Below are 25866 nucleotides of genomic sequence, written 5' to 3'. Positions count from 1 at the left end.
GAGACACTTCTTGTAATACTTTTGTAAGGAAAAAGACTATCTGCCAGCAGAATTCAATCTGTGTTTGAAACATATTTATACATTACAAGTGAGGTCAGAACAAAATGACTCCAGAAATGGAGGAGAACTTCCTTTGAAGTTCTAAGAATAAGAGAAGCCCCAATACCCAGATGGGAGTGCCATTTGCTTTGCTTTCTCCATATCTCTGTCTCCTTCTCTTTCTCTCTCCTAAGACAAATTATTGCAGAGTCCTCAGAGCGATATTTCATAGGAAGGCTCATAAGTGAAAACATCCGAACTTTGGGAACCCGATTCCCATTACCAATCCTACATTTCCAAAAGGGCACTTAAAGACATCATTGTTTGTTCCCAGTGACTAGTTAATTGCATTTTGATTTGGTAATTGCAAACAGATTCCAGTCTCTCAGCTTTTGTACAAGCATAACAGTCGTTAATATGGTGGAACCATGGTTGTAGTCACAAATTCCCAAAGAGGTTCATATTAGATTCTCAGATGATTTTCTGCATTTTTATTGTCAATGTTAGATCTGGATTTTTTTTTCTTTAATTTGTTACAATGGCCATTATTGATTCAATGCTGATTTGGTCTATTGGGAAATTGCTCATAGATGGTGGCAGAAAGCACCATAAAAATGCTGGTATTATCTTATTCCAACACATTTACATTTTCATGTATTCCAGGCCTGGAGAAAGAAAGGATACTCACAAGAAATGGAAGTGCCTTCCTCCTGAATTGGAAAGACAGGGAAATTGTGAGCTCTCTTTGAAAACTTTACTTCTTTGAAGAAGGTAATAAGTCATCATATTTGTACCACCTCTGAAAAGTGGAGATGCAGACTATTAACTAAATTAATAGGTTTCTGAGCAAGATGAAACCCACACTAAAAGGGAACGGGACTCTACGCAGCAATAAAAACAATGAGTTAACATGCTTTATAATGAATGAATCTCATAGACATCATACAGAGCAAAGAAGACAGACACAAAAGCTTACATACTGTATAATTCATTACGTGAAGTTCAAAAACAAGCAAAACTAACCTATGGAGTTCAAGTCAGAATAGTGGTTACCTTAGGGGTAGGAGGTACTACATGCTTAGGAAGGGGCATGACGGAAATTTCTGGAATATGGCACAAATTGTTAAGTGCTTGACTACTAGCTGAAAGGTTGGAGATTCAAACCTACCCAGATGTACCTTGGAAAACAGGCCTGGTGATCTGCTTCCAAAAGTTCACAGCCTTGAAAACCTTATGGAATACAGATCTACTCTGCACACATGGGGTTGCCATGAGTTGTATTCGACTTGGTAGCAACTAACAACAAGGTACACTTGGATGACTGCTATACTCCTCATTAATCTTATCATCCAGGTTACCCCAGATGTGTTGTTGTCATGGTAGTGGCAGAAAGCAAAAGCACAAGCAGAAATGTGCAAACACCTTTTTCCAAGCCCCTGCTTGGTCACATCTTCTAAATCCTATTGGTGAAAGCAAGCCACAGGGTCAAGCTTAGAATCAAGGGGTAGGGTACTTCATTTCCTGATGGTAAGAGTTGCAAAGTCACATGGTAAAAGTCATGGATACAGGACAGGAATGGGTAAAGAACTGATACATTAATACTATTAGTCTACCACTACCATGTTCACGTAGCATTACCAAGAGTCTATCAGACTAATGTAATTCACAACTTGGACAAGTAACGTTCATGCATTGTAATATATTTATATATACATGTTTTGCCCTTTGAATGCCACTTTGTACCACCTTTTCCCTTTCTTGTGTTTTTCAATTTCTCTCACAAGTTGTATTACTCAAATTACTATTTTCAACCTTTCCTTTTCTTCTTCTAGAATAAATATAGTGGAGCGCTGGTGGCGTAGTGGTTAAGAGTTCGGCTGCTAACCAAAATGTTAGCGGTTCAAATACACCAGCCACTACTTGGAAACTCTGTGGGACACTTCTACTTTCTCCTATAGGGTTGCTATGCGTCAGAACTGACTCAACAGTACCTAACAACAACAGAATAAATATAAACTTCATTGCCAAGTAAATAATTTAATATATTTTTCTCTACATTCTAATATGTCTCTATTGACTGTGCAAAAATATTTAAATTTTACACGTCAAATTTAAATACACCTGAAAGCCCAAATCTATGGTGGATATCTGAAGGGGAAATATATCTTCTGTGGATTTTCACTGTTGTCATGAAAAAGAACAACACTTGACGATTTGTACTAATCTCTCCCTAGTCCCTATTTTCCCTCATATTTATATTCTTCCATAAACACCTCAAATCTGCCTAGAACCTGGTTCGTAGCAGACTTCTTTAATATCACCATGTTTCTTTTGCAATGAGGACATTGCTAGCAACATGGTCACTTATAAATAATGCATGAATGACACATACCTTGTCTTAATGGCTTGTTCCACATAGCAGTTTTTACTATTTCCCTCTGCATGGGTTTTCTAAAGTGAATTATGAATTTCCCTGTTCTCTAAACCTTTTTTTTTTTTTCGTGTTCTTTTATACTTGCGTTTGTGATATTCCTGGTGACTTTATAGTGAAGATCCCCATCGTAAAGTCCTTAAGAAGGTACTAGCTAACTTTGAACTTCATTCCAATGCTGAATTAAATATAAGGAAGGTTTTGTAATTAGTTTTTACTCCCTCAAATAACCCATTTTTTCCTCTCCTCTTTCTGGAACATTAGGAATCATTTAGATGTTTTATTTTGAATCCTGGGTACTTCATTGATCCATTAGATCTCACTAAAAAAAATCTGATATCTGCGTCCAAGGAAGATCTTGCAAAGGAAGGATGCTGATAGTAAAAACTAAGTTTTCCAGAAATAGTACTCTATAGCCAAAAAAAAAAAAAATGGCAGTGTCACACACCTGGTTAGAGTTTAAAATGCTACAAGCTGATGACAGGAAATAAAATAATACATTTTACAACTTTTGTTCTTTAATGCCTTTTCCATCTTTTCTACTTTGCTTTCTGCAATGAGTACTTAATAGTTCAGCGTTCATGCCGGGAGAAAAGACATCTGTGATGTGTACCTACTCTCTTCCCTGCCACACCATTTTCTTGTTCTATTTCTTCATGTGGCGACCAATTCCTCCACTCCTGTACTACTGTACATTTTTCAGTTCTCCACATCCTATGATTCTTCTAAGAGTTCTCTTTGTCCTCTTTTTGTTTTGTTTTGTTTTTAGACTAACATGGGAAGCAGCCATATTGATTTACATATAATTTGGTCTTATACTTTCTGTATCAGAAAAACTTAATTCTAAATTTCTAGTTTGGACAGACAAATCAAACACATAAAAAGTGTCTTAAGCATACCTAAGTTATATGTGTGGCATTCATTTAATTTTCTTCCTCTTAGTTTTGTTGTAGAATGGCCTGAATGCTGTAAGAAATTTTGTTATAAAACGTCATTTTGAAAGACAGCTAGGGACAGTTACAGGCAGATTCAGTAACCTCTTTTGTCTTTACATGGAAGACTGTTCAGAGGCTTAAAACAAAAGGAAAAGCAAGAAACAGTAGGAACGAAGCTGACACCTAAGGAGTGATACCAGCTAATTGCTTTTATTTATTTATTTAGTCTGAAGCACTAAGTAATGTAGTCCACACCTCTGATTCCTATATGTTATGGATTCAGTTGTGTCCCCCAAAGAGTTATGTTGAAGCCCTAACCCTTGTACTTGTGAATGTGGTCCTGTTTGAGAATGGGAGTTTTCCTTTGTTATCTTAATGAGGCCGTGTCACAATAGGGAAGGTCCTAAAGCTAATTGATTTTGACAGGTGTCATAAAAAGAGCAGAATAGACACAGAGACACAAACAGGGGGAAAAGGGTGCTATGTGAGGATTGTCTACAAGCAAAGAAACACCAAAGATCACCAGCAGACACCAGAAAGTAAAAGAGAGGCCCGTAGAAAGAATTGTCACAGCCAAAATTCTGATTTGGACTTCTATCCAGCCTCCAGAACTGTGAGAAAATAAATTTCTGTTCTCTAAAGCCACCCACCGTGATATTTTTTGTTATGGCAGCACTAGCAAATGGAGACACCTTAATAAATAATAAGGGAGTATATTAAATTATAAAATAAGCTCTGACACCCATGCAGTAACATCAAAAGTTGGAGGAGAGTATAAATTAGTATATGATCCACACAATTGAATGCCTTTACATACTCAATAAAACTCGGGTAGACATCTTTTTGGTATTCTGTGCTTTCAGTCAAGATCCATCTGACATCAGCAATGATATCCTTCCTTCCACAACCTCTTCTGAATTCAGCTTGAATTTCTGGCAGTTCACCATCAATGTACTGCTGCAACCATTTTTTGAATGATCTTCAGCAAAATTTTACTTGCATGTGATATTCATGATGCCATTCGATAATTTCCACATTTGGTTGGATCACCTTTCTTTAGAATGAGCACAAATGTAGATCTCTTCCATTCACTTGACCAGGTAGCTGTCTTCTAAATATCTTGGCATAGATAAGTGCACGCTTCCAGCCTTGCATCCATTTGTTGAAAGATCTTAATTTGTATTCTGTCAATTCCTGGAGCATTGTTTTTCACTAATGCCTTTAGTTTGACTTGGACTTCTTTCTTTAGTACCATCACTTCTTGACCATTACTACCTCCTGAAATGGTTGAGAATTGACTATGCAAAGGCATTTGACTATGTGGATCCTAACAAATTATGGATAGCATTGTGAAGAATGGAAATTCCAGAACACTTAATTGTGCTCTTGTGTGAAATACACTTAGATAAAGAGGCAGTCATTTGAACAGAACAAGGAGATACTGTGTGGCTTAAAATCAGGAAAAGTGTGTGTCAGGGCTGTATTCCTTCACTGTACTTATTCAATCTGCATGCTGAGCAAATAAACCCACAAGCTGGACTATACAAAGAAGAAAGCAGTATCAAGATTAGAGGAAGATTATTTAACAACTGGTGATAGGCAAATGACACCACCTTGCTTTCTGAAGGCAAGAAGACTTGAAGCACTTACTGATAAAGATCAAAGACCACAGCCTCACACGTTATACCTCAATAGAAAGAAAACAAAAATCCTCACAACTGGATCAATAAGTAACGTAACGATAAAAGGAGAAAGTATTGAATTTGTCAAGGGTTTCATTTTATTTGGTTTCACAGCCAACATCCATGGAAGCAACAGTGAAGAAATCAAATGATGTATTGCATCGTGCAAATTTGCTGCAAGAGACCTCTTTAAAGTGTCCAAAAGCAACAATGTCACTTTGAGGACTAATGTACACCTGATCCAAGCCACGGTATTTTCAATTGCTTCGTATGCATGCAAAAGATGGACAGCGAATAAGGAAGATCGAAGAAGAATTGATGCATTTGAATTTTGGTGTTGGTGAAGAATACTGAATGTGACATAGACTGCTAGAAGAATGAATAAATCTGTCTTGGAAGACGTACAGTCAGAATGTTCCTTAGGAGTGAGTATGGTGAGACTTAGTCTTACATACTTTAGATATGTTATCACGAGGGACCAATTCCTAGAGAAGGATATTGTGCTTGGTAAAGTAGAGGGTTGGTGAAAGAGAAGACCCCTAATGAGATGGATTGACACAGTGTCTGGAACAATGTGCTCAAACATAACAATGATTGTGAAGATGATGCAGGACTAGGCAGCATTTCATTCTATTGTACACAGTGTAGTAAACAGTGTTTCATTTTGTTGTTGCCATGAGTTGGAACCAACTCAATGGCACCTAACAGCAACAATAATTAGTATAAACTTTCTAATCAAACTTCTAACAATTTCTTTATACATATTATTTGTCCCTATAGGCCATAAATGAGTCCAAATCTGTCTCTCCTAGCTTTATTTCTTTATTTAAATATAAGTAAATTTTAACCTCTTCTTACATAAAGGTCATATATGTTCATTGCAGAAATCTGGTGCATTTGCAATGTATTAGGAATTCTTGTTGTTATTGTTAGTTGCCGTCTAGACAATTTTGACTCATGGTGACCCCAGGTATGTGGAATAGAACTGCTCTGTAGAATTTTCAAGGCTATGACCTTTCAAGAGCAGATCACCAGGTTTGCCTACATAGATGCCTCTGTGTGGGTTCAAACTGCCAACATTTTTGCTAGTTGTCGAACACAACCATTTGTGCCACCAATAAAAATAAGCAAAATTCTAACAACCATTGATAATTCCAATTAGTATTTTAGTTATTCCTTTTAGTTATTTGTACATCTTTAACTACACAACCCACTTAAAAAAAAAAAAAAACCCTCATTGCCATTAAGTTGATTCTGACTCATGGTAACCCGATGATATGACCCATAAGCACCTCAAATTCAACCTAGCCAAAATTGAACTTACTCTATATTGAGTGGCTACTACATGGCAAGCATTATATTAAGCAAGGCTAAGTTCTTGCCCTCTGGCTTTTAGAGCCTAATGAGAAAATCTACCTGTGACATTTTTCCTCCCAAGCCTCCTTTTCTTCATGTATTACCCATCTCAGAGATAACTTTACCCTCTGCCCAGGAAGTTACCCAGGAGACATACTATGTTTGGGAGACATACTAGAATATTCCTTCTTTCTCATATCCCCCATCCAATTGGCACTCCAGTTCAATAAATGTTATCTGCTTAATAGGTCTGCAATGACACCGCTCTATATTCTATTTTTGCTTAGACCTCATGGGTTCTTGCCTGGGCTATTGCAATAATCTCCTAAAAATACTCCCTACCTTCAGAAAGTACCTCCCGAAACACAAATCTGGTCTTGTTATTGCCCTGCTTTAGAGAAAGTTTTTTTTTCCTTTGTATTAGAAAACAGTGCAACACTTGCACTTCTTAAACATTTGATTATAAAACACAGATAAAACAGAAGCAACATTTCTGTTACTATTATTTCTATTTAATTATAAAAGAGGCAGAACAAATGTAGATTTTTTTTTGGACCCTTGTCTTTTCTGATATTCTTGGTCCACAATATTCTTCCTGTGTTTTAATTATCTGAAAAACATGTGAAGTAAGAAATGATAAAATAACGGGCAAAATATACACTTCAGAATAATCAAGAAATTAAATGAATTTCATAGATAACAAGAAATTAAATTAAAAAGTAAGACAGGAGAGCTAGGATTTGATATAGGTAGAACTATGGTGGGGTTTTAGACTAAGAAAATAATCTATGCTAGGCAAAAACAGATCACACAGAAGAACAAAGTGGGAGGCCTCACTCTGCCGGATTTTTGAAGCTATTGTACTGCCACAGTAGTCAAAACAGCCTGGTGCTGGCACTGGTACTGGTACAACAACAGACACATGGAACAGAATTGAGAATCCAGACATAAATCCATCCACATATGAGCAACTGATATTTGACAAAAGCCCAATATCAGTTAATTGGGGAAAAGATAGTCTTTTTTACAAATGGTGCTGGCATAACTGGATATCCATCTGCAAAAAAATGAAACAAGACCCATACCTCACACCATGCACAAAAACTAACTCAAAATGGATCAAAGGCCCAAACATAAAGTTTAAAACGATAAAGATCATGGAAGAAAAAATAGGGACAACATTAGGAGCCCTAATACAAGGAATAAACAGAATACAAAACATTACTAAAAATGCCAAAGAGAAACCAGATAACTGGGAGCTCCTAAAAATCAAACACCTATGCTCATCCAAAGACTTCACCAAAAGAGTAAAAAGGCTACCTATGGACTGGGAAAAAGTTTTCAGCTATGACATTTCCAACCAGCGCCTGATCTCTAAAATCTACGATTCTGCTAAAACTCAACCACAAAAAGAGAAATAACCCAATTAAAAAATGGGCAAAGGATATGAACAGGCACTTCACTAAAGAAGACATTCAGGCGGCTAACAGATACATGAGGAAATGCTTACGATCATTAGCCATTAGAAAAATGAAAATCAAAACTACAATGAGATTCTATATCACTCCAACAACGCTGACATTAACCCAAAAAACACAAAATAATAAATGTTGGAGAGATTGTGGAGAGATTGGAACACTTATACATTGCAGGTAGAAATGCAAAATGGAAATTGATTTGGCACTTCCTTAAAAAGCTAGAAATAGAACTACCATACCAGCCAGCAATCCCACTCCTTGGAATATATCCTAGAGAAATAAGAGCCTTTACACGAACAGGTATATGCATACCCATGTTCATTGCAGCACTGTTTATAATAGCAAAAAGTTGGAAGCAACCAAGGTGCCCATCAACAGATGAATGGACAAACTATGGTATATTCATACAATGGAATACTATGCATTGATAAAGAACAATGTTGAATCCATGAAACATTTCAAAACATGGAGAAATCTGGAAGACATTATGCTAAGTGAAATCAGTCAATTGCAAAAGGACAAAGATTGTATAAGACCACTATTGTAAGAACTGGAGAAACGGTTTGATCAGAGAAGAAAATATTCTTTGATGGTTACGAGAAGGGGGAGGGAGGGAAGAAGGGAGGGAGAGGGATATTCATTCACTAATTAGATATTACATAACTTTCATTTTAGGTGAAGGGAAAGACAATACACAATACAGGAGAGGTCAACACAAATGGACTAAACCAAAAACAAAGAAGTTTCCTTAATAAATTGAACACTTCAAAGGCCAGCATAGCAGGGGCAGGGCTTCGAGGACCATGGTTTCAGGGGACATCTAAGTCAATAGGCATAATAAAATCTATTAAGATAACATTATGCATCCCACTTTGGAGAGTGGCACCTGGGGTCTTAAACTCTAGCAAGAGGCCATTTAAGATGCTTCAATTGGTCTCAACCTACCTGGAACAAGGAAGAATGAAGAACACCAAAGACACAAAGTAATTATGAGCCTAAGGGACAGAAGGGACCACATAAACCAGAGACTACATCAGCCTGAGACCAGAAGAGCTAGATGGTGCCCGGCCACAACCAATGACTGACCTGACAGGGAACTCAATAGAGAAACTCTAAGGGAGCAGGAGAGCAGTGGGATGCAGACCCCAATTCTTGTAAAAAGGCCAGACTTAATGGTCAGAGTAGGACCGGAGGGACCCCGGAGGCCATTGACCCCAGACCTTCTGTTAGCCCAGGGCAGGAACCATTCCCAAAGCCAACTCTTCAGACAGGGATTAGACTGGAATAGGGGATGGAAAATTATACTGGTGAAGAACAAGGTTCTTGGATCAAGTGAACACATGAGACTATGTTGGCATCTCCTGTCTGGAGGGGATGTGAGAGGGCAGAGGGGGCCAGAAGCTACCCGAATGGACATGAGGAGAGAGAGTGGAGGGAAGTACTGTGCTATCTCATTAGAGGGAGAGCAATTAGGAGTGTATAGCAAGGTGTGTGTAAATCTTACTGACCTGATTTGTAAACTTTCACTTAAAGCACGATAAAAATTAAAAAAAAAAAAGGATCACACAGCCATAACTTTTATGAAATGAAAACTTAAAATCATGTAAGTAAACACAATTGAGTAGAATATTTTTTTCTCACCTAGAAGTTATTGTTCTTTTAATATGCAGCACAACCTGTTCAGGATATCTACATCTTCCCACTTAAGAGATGACAAATCTTTGCAAACTTGAAAGAAAAAGCATATGGGACTGGTTTACTGCTCAATAGGGTAGGCAAACTAGAGTCAGACAAGCGTGGGTTCAAATCCTGGCTCTGTCAATTACCGGCTGTGAGCCTTTGGGCAAGTTACTTAATCCCTGTGATTTCCAATGTCTTCACACAGAAATGGGAACAGCAATATCTATCTCACAGGAATGTTACAGGTTTGGAAATGCTACATGTAATGTGGTTGGCACTTTTCTCAATAAATGATAAATATCGCTATGATTTGTAGAGTCATTGAAAACTACAGGATCAAGGCAAAGTAATCCCGTACAAAAACCAAAGCAATCATGTGGCTTGGCCTAAATTATGTTATTGTGACTAAAGAAAGAAATTTTGACAGAGAACTCTAGCTAAACATTACAATATTCTGGAACACTTTAAATTAATTATTAAACCCCTCACATAGTATATGTTCTTTTGAGAAGAAATATAATTTTCAGCATTTATCCTGTTAAATGCTACCACCTTCTGCTTTGCATTGTTTGTGGAATAGGTTGCTGAGAGAAGCCCTGGGAGAAAAGCACAGAGAATCTGTTTCATAGGAAAAAATACTGTCACTGTATTTGGAAGACCTCTGCTAAAGTTGAAAGCATGGACTTTAGTGATTCATGTCTGGCATAGTGGTGTAGGGCACTTAGAGGTGTTTTGCAACCTGTGTTTTGGTAAAACTATAACTTCCAGCTTCATTTAAAACTGTAAACAAAAATATATGTTTGAACGAAACAAAACAAAAAGGTGAAAACAACTTTTCCAGAAAACACTAAATGAACAAACCAGTATTTGTGAAGAACTTATTAACTCATGGCTCATCCCGAGAGTGTGTGTCAGAACACCAGGTAGTTTCCAAAACAAGCTGTACTTGGCTTCTCCACCTTTAATAAATATCATGGAACAGCCAGCATGCAATCCAGGTGAAGGACGACATGTGCGTGGAACTGTCACTTTTGCATCAAACTGTCTGGAAGAGCAGAAGTTTGACTTGATGAGTTCTTCTAGAATGCTAGCTCCCCGGGAGGCTCTTACCCTTTCCTCACTTGGGAAGTTAATTCTCAGTCTGAAAACAAAATCCAGGGCTTGTTATGGCCAGTGCACAGCTCCAGTCCTCAGGGGCTCGTTGTGCCTGGCGAGGACTAATACTATTACTCCATATGCGTGGATCTTCCAGTTACTTCAGTTACTCAATTCAGGATTGAAATTTGGGCGCATATTTGAGGAAAAAAAGACTAGAGTTCGAGACTCCATTTCTCTAGTTTTTCACAGCCATAAAGTTATTTGGACCATGTGAATACACAACCAGTTGCAAAAACTGAATTCCAGAAAATATTTCTTGCTTCTTTCACTAGGTATACTAAGATGAATATGCACCAATGTATTGAGATTTTTTCTGTCAATTCATATTTAGCATTTCGTTGCTGTGGCTGTTGTTCTTAGGTGCCGTCAAGTTGCTTCCAACTCATAGTGACCCTCCGTACAACAGAAGGAAATGTTACCCAGTCCTGAGTCCTCCTTATAATTGTTATTATGTTTGGGGCCATTCTTGCAGACGCTGTGTTGATCCATCTCATTAAGGGTCTTCCTCTTTTTCACTGACCTTCTCCTTTACCAAGCATGATATCCTTCTCCAGGAACTGATTCCTTCTGATAGTACATTCAAGGTATGTGAGACTTAGTCTCACCATTCCTGCTTCTAAGGAGATTTCTGGCTGTACTTCTTCCAAGACAGATTTGTTCATTCTTTTGGCAGTCTATGGTATATTCAGTATTCTTCACCAGCACCATAATTCAAAGGCATCAATTCTTCTTCAGTCTTCTTTGGTCATTGTCCAGCTTTCACATGCATATGAGGCAATTGAAAACACCATGGCTTGGGTCAGGCTGCACCTTAGTCCTCAAAGTGACATCTTTTGGTTTTCACCACTTTAAAATCTTTAGCAGCAGATGTGCCCAATGCAATGTGTCCTTTAATTTCTTGACTGCTGCTTCCATGAGTGTTGATTTTTGATCCAAGTAAAATGAAATACATAACTTCAATCTTTTCTCTGTTTATCATGATGTTGCTCATTGGTCCATTTGTGAGGATTTTTGTTTCCTTTACATCGAGGTGTAATCCATACTGAAGGCTGTAGCCTTTGAACTTCACGAGTAAGTGCTTCCTGTTCTCTTCACTTTTCAGCCAGGAAGGCTGTGTCATCTGCATGTTGCAAGCTAATGAGTTTTCCTCCAATCCTGATGCCAAATTCTGCTTCATATAGTCCTGTTTCTCTGATTATTTGCTCAGCGTACAGATTGAATAAGTGTGGTGAAAGGATACAACCCTGATGCACACCTTTTCTGACTTTAAATCACACAGTACCCTCTTGTTCTGTTGAAACTACTGCCTCTTGATCTACAGACAGGTTCCTCATGAGCACAATTAAGTGTGTTAGAATTCCCATTCTTTGAAATGTTATCCATAATTTGTTTTGCTGCCACAAATGGTAAAAACACTGATCAGAATAGTTGATACATGATGGTACATCTCATGATGAAGCACTCCTCTTATCAATTATGTGTATTTATTAATCATCTACTTTTTAGTACATTTGTTCATTTATGAGTCTACCAAACTATGATTTCAAGTCATATTTTACAAAATTGTGCAATTGTCTGAAGGGACATTATTAAAGACTTTATCATATATCTTAATGAAAGCCAGATACACTCAGTTTAGGGAATTTCTGACCTAGTAGATGAGTAATTTGGTGAAAGAAAAAAAAAAGGAAGTCAGTCTAATTTGACTTAAATTTATTCAACTCAGTCTGGGTCCCTGTGAACCCTGCTTTTTCTTGCAGCTGCTCAAGAACTATCCCCTTTTAATGCCTTTTTAAAAACAGCATTACTAAGACATAATTTGCATACCATAAAGTTCATCTGTTTAAAATGTACAATTCAGTGATGGTTTAGTTACAGAGTAATGCGACCATTGCCACAATCTAATTTTAGGACACTTTCGTCAAACCAGAAAGAAGATTTGTAGCCGTCAGCAATCACTTTTCATCGCCCCGCTGCTGACTCCGTGTCCCCTCCCCTCAGTATCAAACAATGACTAATCCACTTTTCACATCCGTGAACTTACCTGTTCTGGACATTTCTTATAAATGGGATCATATAACGTGTTCTTTTAGGTAGTATAATGTTTTTGAGGTCCATCCATATTGTAGCAGGTATCAATACTTCTTTTTTTTTTAATGACTGAATGGTGTTGGCATTGTATGGATATTTCACTTTTATTTATCCATTCATCAGATGATGGACATTTGTGTTGTTTCCACTTTCAGCTGTTATGAATGCTGAAATGAACATTCATGTACAAGTTTTTCTGTGTGTACATGTGTTTTAATTTTTCTTGGTTAGAGACTTAGGAGCGGATTTGCTAGGCCATATGGTAAATCAATATATTTAACGTTTTGAGTAACTGCCAAACTCTTTTCCTAAAGTGGTGGCTTCATTTTACATTCCCACCAGCGATATACGACGGTTCCAATTTCTCTGAATCTTCATCAACATTGTTATTGTCTGTGTTTTTATTATAGCCATTCTAGTGGGTGTGAAGTGATCCCTCATTTTGTGTGTGTGTGTGTGTGTGTGTGTGTGTGTGCGAGAGCATGTTCATGTATTTAATTGTGGTTTTGATTGGCTTTTCTCTAATGACTAATGATGTTGAACATTTTTTCATGTATTTATTAGCCATCGGTATGTCTTCTTTAGAAAGAAATTAAAATCATTTGCCAATTTTTTAATTGGGCTGTCTTTTTATTCCTGAGTTGTAAGAATTCTTTATACATTCTAAACTGCAAGCCCTTAACAGATATATGATTTGCAAATATTTTCCCTCAATCTGTAGGTTGTCTTTTCATTTTCTTGATGATGTCGCTTTGAAACAAAATTTTAAATTTTTGATGAATTCCAACTTGTCAGCCTTTTATTGGTTGTGCTTTCGATGTCATATCTAAGACATCATTCCCTAACTCATGATCACAAAGATTTACTCCTGTGTTTTCATCTAACAGTTTATAATTTTAACTATCAGATTTGCATCTATGGTCTAGATTGAGTTAATATTTGTGTATGTAGGAGTGATGTGTTTTTGTTTTTGTTTTTGTTTTTGTTTTGGAGTGATGTGGGAGTCCAAATTCATTCTTTTGTGTATAGATATCCAGAGAAAGAAAGATTATTTTTTCTCTATTTAATTTTCTTGGCGCCTTTTTTCTAAGACCATTTGACAATAAATGTTAGAGTTTATTTTTAATGCCACATATCTTAGTCTGGGTTCTCTAGAGGACCAAAACCAGTGGAACCTAAATAGATATATAGAGAGATTTACTCCAAGGAAACTGTTCACACAGTTACAAGTGCTGGAATTTCCAAAATCCATGCGTCAGACAATAGGCTGACAACCTCTGCTGGCTCACATGGTAGCAGAGCCTAAGGATTCCAAAACCTGCAAGTTAGGCCCCAGGCTGGAGGCCCATGCTGGCTCACATCCAGGAACTGGGCTTAGACGCTGAGAAGATTGCAGAACGAGAAAGAGAACTAGCTTTGCTAGAACATTGGTTTATATCATGGATGCTGGCCACACCTCCAAGGAAGTGCCTCTTCCAACTGACTGGCTGTTCACATCAGATCACAAAATGGGAGCCGACACAGTGTCTGCCAAGCCACTGAGAATTACAGCCTAGCCAAGTTGACACATGACATTAACCATCATACCATATTCATCTAATTCTAAAGTAATATAATGGAAATAAGTGACATCAATTTAATAATATTGGGGTATTAATTTTTTTAATTGAAAAAGCATAGTTATCCTTCAATTTCATACTAATTTAAAAAATCTCATACTTCTTTATGTTAAGAGCCTAAAAATCCTTTTGAATCATTTTTAGCTTTGCTGCTATATTCTTCTTTACAAAACCCATGTTCATTTTCATAACCTTTTTGTTACTTTTAGAATTGTTTATAAATATACTTTCAAAATATATTAGAGAACATCAGAGCTTCATCGAAGTTTCTCTTTGGTTAAACTCTTTTCCCTATTTCCTCAAACTTACTTTCATGTCCCTAGCAGTCTGTCTTATATTTTTGACAGGTACAGGACATCACATGGTTATCCCTAACCTCTTCAAGCTTTGAGAATTCTATGAAGTACTCCAGAAAATGTGACCATTCCTACCACTTATAATTGCACTGCCCTCAAATGCGTGTTCTACATGTCCAGAGCTTTTTATTCCAATGTTGCACCCTCTTGGTTTTTAAGATATTTTAAATGACAAAGAAAGGATCCAAATTTGATTTCAAACCCAACCACTTGTATTAAATGCAAATAAGTTAACAAAAGGACATGTGATAGTTAATCATCACTAGTGCATCTGAGGGTAATAACAATTGATATCGGGTCCAGGAGCTAGAGTGTATATTTTGTCATTGACTGTTAGACACGTCCCATATCCCTAAATGTTAATATGTTAAAAAGAATAATATGATTTAAAATCAAGAAAATACAATAATCTGTATTAGAACCTTGCCCCTCAAAGTAGTTTGTGAAATATACTCTTCCCCCTATGTAAAATAGCTATGTACCATATCCATAGCCCCCATCTTTCATCAATCCACCGTACCCCAAGATTCCAAGATTGTCCAGCTCCCTTCGAAAGTTTTCTCTGTAACTTGTGGTTGAATTCATTCCAGCTATTATGTAGACTACTTTATAGTTGTTAGGGTCTGTCTTAGATTTATTGTGCCATTGTTCTTGAGCAACAGGCCTATTTTTCCTCTGCTTTTATGGCTTCAAAAAATAACTCAAGCAAGGGATTTTTTGTATGTGTGGGTTTTGTTGTTGTTCTTTTCCTCACTCAACGTTTTTGCAATAGATTTCTGGACATAATTCTAACAAGACTACGCCATCCACTTGTGTTTATCCTTAAAGAAGAAGCTGTATGTGAAATACTTTGTATGGTGCCCAGCACACCATTAAGTAATGGTGCTAGTCATCATGGTCCTCATTGTCACCATGGTCATCATTATTTATAGCTCTTCTTTCTCTTTTTTGGTGCTTGTTCCTTTAAAATCTGAAATCCATGTGCAACTTGAATGCATTTTTTTTTTTCAAAAGTACAAGACCCTAGTAACTGAAGAAACTCCTGACTCCTAACCATCATCACTAAGGCATCACCATAAATTGCTTGTCTGTGTTCCCTTAAGAAAGCCAGGTTTCTAATAAAGTCTTTGAAAGGGAAATACTATATTTTCAGCAAACAGGAGGAACAAATTAAAAATTGGCTCTTACTCCTGAAGCTTTAAGTGAGTGCACCCTGTTACTTTCAAAAGATTTTATATAAAATATTTAGACTGGAAAGCTGATCTCACAGGTGTGCACACTGGGTCTGCTCATGCTTTGACAAGGAGCAGGGGTCTTGCAGAACTGAACTGTTTGGCTTCAGTGCCTAGTCGGAACTGTGGGGTCATAGTAAACAAACACAAACTCAAGGCTAAAAAGTCACGATTAGGAGATTCTGCCCCCAAAATCACCCATTCCTTTCCTTCTGAGCGCTTGACTTTCTTTCTTCGTGTTCACCATTATATGAAGCTGCTGTACAGGTCAAAAATGCTAGCTTTATAACTGTAAGTTTGTAACTTTTGCCATGTTGAGAAATTTCTGAGTTGTGTGATTTAATAAGGGTAACAATAACAACAGCAATAATAACTATGTGTACATGATTTAAGATTATCTTCTGTATGAAGCTCTTCCTGGTTCTTTCAGGTAAAAGAAATCACTTCCTTCTTTGTGTCCTGTCTGTAATTGTGCACATGTCTTTCCCAGCTACACAACACTTCACAGTGTTATCCACAGTACTCACCTCCTGCTATCAGATATTGCCTCTTGGAAAGGTATCTGAATTTGAGGGGCTCTTGGTAAATCTCATTAAATTTTAGTGGCATGACTCCATGAGTAAAGAAATGATTTAGCCAATATTTTATTACTTTTGTATCTTTTCTAGTATCTAGTCGATACTAAATTTTTCATGTAAAAAACAAATGTTTTGTCCCAGAAAAAGTAAATATTTTTTCTATTCAGAATACAAATTTCCATAACTAATTTTCTAAATTTCCATAACTTGTTTACTTTTTTATTAAGATTCTTTTTTTTTATTTGTTTCAAGCACGTTTTTATGATAGCTGCTTTAAAATTTTTGTCAGATAATTTTTGTCAGATAATTCTAACATCTCAGTGTAAAACAATAACCAAAACTGTTGCCATCAAGTCGATTGCAGCTCATGGCGTAGACATCTGTTAATCATAGTTTTTCATTCAGTTTGAGATCTTCCTGGTTCTTAGTATGCATGAAGTTTTCAATTGAAACTTGAAAATTTCAGATATTACATTATAAAAGAGGTAATATTATAAAATATTACATATTTAAACTTCGTGTTTTAGCAATCTTCCTCTGACATTGCTCTGGTGGTACAGGGGAAGCACCTTGTCTTAGGATGGGTTCTCTAGAGAAAACAAAACTAGTAAACACATAAACATATATATAGAGAAAGAGCAATTTATATTAAGGAAATGACTCGTGTGGTTGTAGAGGCTAGAACACAGGTCAGGCTGGAGGCTTCTCCTGATTCACATAGCCACAGGGGCTGGCGGACCCAAGATCAGTAAGTCAGGCAGCAGGGCTCTTGCCCACAGGATTTGAAGATTAACAAATCCCAAGATCGGTAGGCAAAATGGCAAGTGAGCTGCTAGCTCAAGTTCCAAGAATCGGAGATCAGAGGAACAGGAGCTAGCTGCAGGATCCATTGTGAGCAAAAGCCCTCAAGCCTTGGAGCCTTGCCAGAAAGTCCACTTATGTTCAATGCAGGCCACACCCCCAAGGAAATGCCATTTCAACTGGCTACTCACAGCAGATCCCATCATGGAGGTGATCACATTATATCAAATATCTTCATGGAGGTGATCACATCATTATATGGCTGCCAAACCACATCATAACTGCCAAATCACTGAGAGTCATGGCCCAGCCAAGTTGACACACAACCTTAACCATCACACACCATCTCATTACCGCCACGTGAGAGTGGAAGTCTAAGTTCTCTACTCAGCCTCCATTGACACCTGTGAGGTGGGAAAAGACGAGCTTCTTTTTACTGCTGAGTCGGGATGGCAGTTCATCCTCCCCACCAGACTTCTGCTGAAACTACCCTGGCTGACAAGAGGAGGAGTGTTGCATCATTGCACCTTTACAGGTTCCTCAGGGTTTCCTCTGACACCATGAGGGAGCAGCCTTGTTACACTAAGCAGCGGTGAAAATCCTCCTCTGACACCACCCTAGTAGAGAGGGGGAGGACTTAGTGGAGAGTGATCTGGAAATTTATGTCTATTCCCTCTTCCCAGAAGTAGAAGTTGGTTGGTTGTATTTTGATCAGAGTTTCCAAAAATATTTTTATGTATGCTCAGCACACTTCTCTTCCTGAAGGAACACAGAACACAAGGATGTTCATTCAGTCATCATCTGATTGGCCTCACCTTCTGTCCCTAAAGCAAGCTCACTAGAGGGTTTTGATAAAAGACATTTTTGTGGGTACATCTGCTCACATTGCCTTTGGCCTACTTAATCTTTAGTGGAAGACACATGATTATAATCCCAAGAAATACTTTGAAATTTCAGAGGAAGTTGTTTGATGAAGAGAAAAAAATGTAACTATAATGTTGCTGTTGTTGTTGTGTGCCATCAAGTCAATTCCGACTCATAGCAACCCCATAGATTTTCCAAGGGTTGGCTGGTGGAGTCCAACTGCCGGCCTTTTGGTTAGCACCCTGAGCTCTTAACCACTTTGCCACCAGGGAGAAGACAGTAGAAAAAATAATATCAATGAGGCTTGTTTCCAATGACTTTTTGCTATTTTCTAAAGACTAGTGGGGAGAAGGTGTTTTATCTGTGTGTACAAAATTCCAATTAGAAGGCTAATGTAAAGAAAACCACCGTTATACCAACAAAAGTAGTTTAGACAAAAGGTGAAAATTATATATGGAATGGAAATCCATTTAATTGCACTTTTTTTTTAGGGAGGCCAGCCTAGGAAAACATACATTTTCAGAGCATGGATATCTTCCCTTTGCTCCTCCTAATCCTGTCTCCTTCTCCATCTTTCTCCACCTTGCTCGGTGCCCTGGGTAGCTGATCAGTATGGACTACATCACTGGGTTCTCTTGAACTCTGGTTTCCACCTGAATTTGGCTAAGAGAGGAAGAAACACAGGGAGAAGGAGATCAAAGAAGTTACCTCCTGATTCTTTCCCTGTGGGAACCTCTCGAGCTGATGCCTCCCTCCACCAAGGTCATCATTCTTCTTAGGATGGCCTTCTCTACACAACTCTTTTCTTCAGGCTTCCCTCCTCTCTTCAAACTTAAGGATAGTTATAGCTCCATTTTCACTAATCGCAGGTCAGCGAACTAGCTCTGTGGGTCCTCAGCCTCTCACCTGTGCCATCAGCTCCTTTATAAAATCTTCTTTGTATTATTCCAATTGAGTATAATCTGTTTCCTCACTAATACCCCAGGCATCCTGGTTTCCTGATAATTTGTTTTCTTACCAATCTTCAGCAACTATTTCAAGAAGAAGTAGATCTGCCACCTATGACTTTGCAGCATCTGTGCACTTCCCAACCTATGTATCTCAGCCCCTATGAACAAATGGAGCCTGGGTGGCTCTGTGGTTAAGAGCTCGGCTGCTAACCAAAAGGTCAGCAGTTCAAATCCACCAGCTGCACCTTGAAAACCTTATGGAGCAGTTCTACTCTGTCCTATAGTGTTGCTGTGAATAGGAATTGACTGGAGGACAATAGGTAGAGATAGTAGTATAGACCAATAGCCTATGTTTTCCAAGAGAACTTTCCTGCTACATTTATAACCCACTACCATCTGAGCCGTACCACCGGCAGCTGATCTATCGGGAGCAGTTTTCAGCGTCTGAACCAACCCCCTACAGAATATACCCTTAAAATGGCCCTTATTTTATACATTTGTTTTGTTACATTTGACATTCCCAGGTGCTTTTTAGTTGGAGGGTTTTCAAGTTATCTCATCTTCCATATTCCCCTTGACAGTGCTTCTTAATACGTGTTTTGGAATTCTGGCAGACTCATTTTGAGCAAGTGATTTGTGTTTGCATCCACCCAGGTCCCCAGAACCCATCTGGAATCAGGTCTTATAATAGCATGTTGGTGCTGTGATGAAATGAGGGATATCAAAGGCCCAAATTAGAGTGTGGTTTGCTTTAGTTCTTTGTTGTGAAGTTATTCCTCCCCCACAACTCTGCCTCTCTAGACCCTTAACTGAAAGCCATAGCTCAATGTGGAGGTCCTCAGCAGTTTTTTTTTTTTTTTTTTTTTTTGCCTCCTTCCAGGAGCTAGAAAGTCCCTATCTCCAGTGGAGTACTTTCAGTCACTTTTACCCCTCACGTACCACTGCTTTGACCTACCTCACATTTTTGCATTTCTTTTTTTATTTCTGGTCCAACGAGACATGTATCTGGTTTTTAAGCCTGTCATTTTGTTGTTGTTTATTTCTTATAGTTTACCATTCATTAGTAGGCTTTTAAAGCAGAGGGTGTATATCAAAGCCTAAGCTCCCTATGTCATTTTGGCTGAGAGTTTCCTCCATTCTCCAGGACCACAACCTTCTCTTAGCCTGTCTTCCATGTCAATCATCTCCTATTTATTAAAACTTATTTTTGTTGTAGATTATCCAGTACTTCAATTTATTTGTAGCTGGAGAATTTTTCAGACATCTAATTCACCTTATTTATGAAAATATAAGTAAAAAATATATACTCTTTACCTGCCTATTGGTTAAGTTTCTTTCCTGCCTTTTTTTTTTTTTTTTTACTTTTCATTTATGTGATCCATTTTCATTTTTTTAAAAAACATTACTCATCTTTAAATGGTACTATCTTTTTTTTTCCTGAAGGAAAGTACCAGGGGGGATGTTTTTGAAGTGGGGATATAAACAGAATCTGTATCTCTAGAAAGTAACTCTATGAAGACACAGATGTTTTTCTTGTTTGTTCCTTTATCACCAACACATAGCTGCTGTTCTGGCACAAAGTAGGTTCTCAATAAATATTTTTTGAATGAATGAATGGATGGATGGATAACTCTATAATCTGGGGTTGTTATCTTAACCACTTTTTCATTATTTTGTTTCTTCCTCTTATCTTTGTGAATATCCCTTCTCCAAATTTGGCATTTGGAAATCCAGCATTCCTCATAGTGAAATCCCTTGTAAGCCATATTGTTTTCCGCTTTAACTGTCATTTACCTGGGCTCAGAGGGTAGATCATAGGTAATCACCTCCCTGCCCATTCTAAGCTTTTGAACTAGGTATTTACAAGGGAAAGTTGTACCTCTCTAGGGTCTACACACACCGTAGAGATCTTGCCTGTTTAATGAAAAAATCTTCAGCTAAGCCTTTCAAGACTGTGACACTGACTCTTAAGGAAATATGTATCCTGCTTGATGTCTGAAGAAGCTTGCATGGGTACGCAGCTTCCTCCCATTTTCACCGGTACAGGTTTCTCAGTATTTGGAAAGTTTGCTTTGTAATTTCTGGCTTGTTGTTGTGGCTATTTCCTTGAAGATGGACTTATTTTCCCTTCTCTTTTTTCTGAATTTGTATTGCTCAATTGGGTTTGATAAAGAGTGAGATTTTTAACCTATAGTGTCCTTCAACTTCTGGAGTTTAGTCTGCCCACATACATGATCTTTTTGTCCTGTTGCTATCATCTTATCATTCAAGAAAACATTCCTACCTTTTTTAAGGACTCAGAATTTTTCTTAACCACTGCTTCCCAACCTACTATCCCTAGGGATTATTTTATTTAAATTGGAACAATAAAATCATCTGGGATTTTCTCCCCATAAATTTTATCATCACATAATATTTCAGTGCTTCTGTCTGGGACCAATAATATAAAAATGAATCTGTAATTACAGTGATATCTAATGGACAGCCTGGTTGCCTGAATGTCTGACTTAAATTCCTTTACACTATTGATCTACAGTCAATGGGGTTTACACTTTGAGGCTTCTCAGAGTGGTAATAAATTTGAACTAATGAATAATTTTATCAATTTCCTTTGTGGCCAGTAGAATGACGTGAAAAATCATAGGTTTGGTTAGGTAAGCCATTTGTATCAACAGAAACAAACATAGTTAAAATGGGTTTAACATAGGAATCAAACTTAAGACCTTTTCTTTTTTAACACTGTGTTTGTACCTAAATGAACCAATCAACTATGGGCTCAATTTCCTATTCTGTAAGTAACATTCTCTAATAGTCAATCTATTTATACCTCATCTATACCAATAGGTATAATACATGTGTATCAACGGCAGTGGGGTGGGTAATAAACTTTCAGAAACCCTGGTGGCGTAGTGGTTAAGTGCTATGGCTGCTAACCAAGAGGGCAGCAGTTCAAATCTACCAGATGCTCCTTGGAACCTCTATGGGGCATTTCTACTCTCTTCCGTAGGGTTGCTATAAGTGGAAATGGACTCGACAGCAGTGGATTTGGAATAAACTTTTAGTTCCTTTAAAAAGGCAATGTATTATTATTTTCCACCTTATATACTTTTTCTCTACTATATATTTGTTATTAGAATATAGGTAAGATAGCCAACAAAAAAGAAAAAACAAGCATCAATAATACATAATATGTAAAATGCACACATGCACACACCTCAGATATCTACCAGCTACCTCAGTTCACTGCATGTGTGATGAGTTACACCCATCCACATCTGGTTTTACAATGTTCCACCCCATTTCACTTAAACCCCCTCCTTCACAATAACTCACAAACTGTAATCCTTGTGACAGCCACTTGCACAAGCAAACTGCAGGTCTTTCTCAAAGTAAAGTATCAAATTTAGCATAGTATTTATGTATTTCTTGTCAATTTAGCATGTGTAAAACTGTGATAGCATTTTTATTAGGTTACTACATTTTTTAATGCATCATTGTCAATGTTTTTGAGTGTTGTACCTCTAGCTCCACTTTTCGCCAGAGCCCTATAGTTTTTTTTTTTAACTAAACTTTTTATTTTGAGTTGTTATACATCACTTGCAGTTGTAAGAAATAATACAGTGAGGCAGAGCCAAAATGGCACTAAGACAGAAGAACCATACCATCCCTCCACAGCAAAGACCCAGAAAATTAAGTAAAACAAACATCAATCCTCAAACCTTAAGCGTCAAATGAAAAGATAAAGAACTCAACCAAGCACTGAATGCAATAAGAAACTGACAGAGCAGAGGTCCCCTGTCAGCTAACACAGCACGGATTCGCCATCTTGGTCTCCTGTCAGAGATAGGTGGGCAGGCAGTATGGGAAAGCAGATTCATGGAGGTCCCAGCAGGAGACAAAGTACCTGATAAACAGCAATATACACTTTCCCAGACCCTACCATTCCTCCCCCTGCTCTTGGCCTTTGCCACTTAACAGTGGGCTATGATCTCTTGGCTGGGAGATGTTAGCTCTGTGCTGCTTGGATTCACCCTGCCCACAAAAGCCGGCTCCTTCAGTGCCATTTCTTTGTTGCTGGTGTTGCTTTTTTTGACTTCTTTTGCATTCTTCCTTCTCTCTCACTTCCTCTCCCACCTTTCTCTCAAACACCTAGCTCCGTGTGCCATCTCTGCTTCTTCTTGGCAGGCTGTGAAGCACCACTCAACTGGGGAACTGCTTCTCTGGTTTGTGCCTCAATTCCAATGGGATCCCTGGGGACTTTTGTTTTTTTTTTCTTTTTTCCTTTTTCTTCATTTCTCTGTTTCTCATCTTTCTCTACTTACCTTCTTTTCCCATCTTCTGAATACCTGGCACTGTATGCCGTCTCTGTCCTTTCTAGCAGGCTGTACTGCACGGCTTGGGAGTCACTTCCCCCATCTGTGCAGCCATGCAGGAAGGATTTCTGGGGACATTTCTTTTTCATTATTTATTTATTTATTCTTTTGGTTTTTCTTCATTTCTCAGTTTCTCATCCCTGTCTACTTTCCTTCTTTTCCTGTCTCCTGAATAGCTGGTGATGTGTGCAATTTCTGCCCCTTCTGGACAGGGTGTGCCCCAAGGCCTGGGAGCCACTTCCACAGTCACTAGTGGGATCCCTGGGGACATTTTTTTTTTTAATTTTTATTTATTTTTTCTTCATTTTTTGGTTTCTCATCTCTCCACTCCAATGACAGACTCCCTCAGCACTTTTTTTTTTGGGTTCCTGTTTCTCTCCTCTGTTTCTTTCCCATACTCATTTAGCTCCTCATATTGCAAATTTCTCCCTCCCTCCTGCCTATTATCACCATGTGCTGAACATCACACCCCCGAGCAGCACAGGCATGGCCTACTGGAACCTACCCTGTGCTAACAACTGACACACCCTGTCGGCCCCAGTATGTGCCACAAATAACTCATCTAGCCACTTCCCTTCAGCTGGACTTGCCCTACGGCACCATAGCTGAGGGACTGGCCCTGCCCATTGGACAAGCAGGTGAAGAGTATCATACCCATAGACAAGCAAATAACAAAGGACACACAGCCTGCCTACTTAGACATTACCAAATAAAACAAAAAAGCAGGACAAAACAAACAAAACTACAATCAATAAACAATGAAAATAACTACTGAATGTCCCAAAGACAACAGATGATATCAAAACATATAAAATAACAGGACAGGAGGGTTCCAGTAGGCATCCAAAATAAAACACCAGATGACTTTCCAGAGCAAGAAAGTCACTGGAACAACCTGATAGGGAAATCAAATCTCCAATATACAGAGCTATCGAAGAGTTGAAGAAAAAGCAGATGAAAATGAGGAAAATGTAGACAAATTCATAGAAAAGGCAGACAAAATTATGGAAAAAACAATGGAAAAATTCAGGAAAATAATACATGAAAAAATGTCAAAATAAATTCACAACTAGAAATCACACAAAAACAACAATTAGAAATCAAAAAGATAAGCAACAAGACTTCAGAAGTGGACAGTGTCATAGAAGGGCTGAGGAGTAGGTTTGAAATAACGGAAGACGGGATCAGTGAAATTGAAGACAAACACTTGGATCCCACTTTGAGGAAAAACCAGAAAAAAGAATGAAGAAACCCTGAGGATGATGTGGGAAACAATCAAAAGCAAATATTTAAGAGTGATCAGAGTTCCAGAATAGGGAAAGAAAACAGAAAATACAGAGAAGATCATTGAAGAATTGCTGACAGAAAACTTCCCTAATATCATGAAAAATGAAAAACTGACCATCCAAGAAGCTCAACGAACCTCATACAGGGCAGACATCAAAGGAAAATCACCAAGGCATATCATAATCACACCTGCTAAAACCAAAGATAAAGAAAGAATCCTGAGAACAGCTCAGGAAAAACAAAAAGTCACACACAGAGGGGAAACAATAAGACTAAGCCCTGATTACTCAGCAGAAACCATGCAGGTAAGAAGGCAATGGGATGACATATATAAAACCTTGCCATTGAGAATAATATATCCTGCAAAACTCTCATTCAAATATGGTGGTAAAATCAGGGCATTTCCAGATAAACAGAAATTAAGGGAATATGTAAAAACCAAAACAAACTTACAAGAATTATTAAAGGGAGTCCTTCAGTTTGAAAATAGACAACCTCAGACCACAACCTGAATCTAGGATACAAGATCGCAGACAGATACCAACCCAGGAAATGAACTCTCAAGGACTATTCAAAACTAAAAGATTTGCAATAGATTAATCAGGAGAGGTTAATCTGTAAATGACAAGAGTGTCAGAACAATAAAAGAGGAAATAAATGGTGTAGGTTTACTTTCTAATGGAGAGGAAGGCAAGGTGATACCAAAAGATAAAAGAACAGTTCAAACTGCAGATGACAGGGGTAAATGTCAAGGTAATCACAAAGAAAGTTAACAAACCGACTTATCAAAATAAAGAAGAGAAACATAAAGTCTCAGTAAACGCCAAATCTACAAAATGAAAGGAATAAAGAAAAATCCATAAACAAAAGGAATTAAGCATGGGAGAGTAAGAGGAATAATGAAAACATCAGCACCAAAAAAAAAAAAAAAAGCACTATGAAATGGCAGCAATAAA

The sequence above is a fragment of the Elephas maximus genome, chromosome 2 (genome assembly GCF_024166365.1).
Source record: "Elephas maximus indicus isolate mEleMax1 chromosome 2, mEleMax1 primary haplotype, whole genome shotgun sequence".
NCBI lineage: Eukaryota > Metazoa > Chordata > Mammalia > Proboscidea > Elephantidae > Elephas > Elephas maximus.
This window is presented reverse-complemented; position numbering follows the sequence as displayed.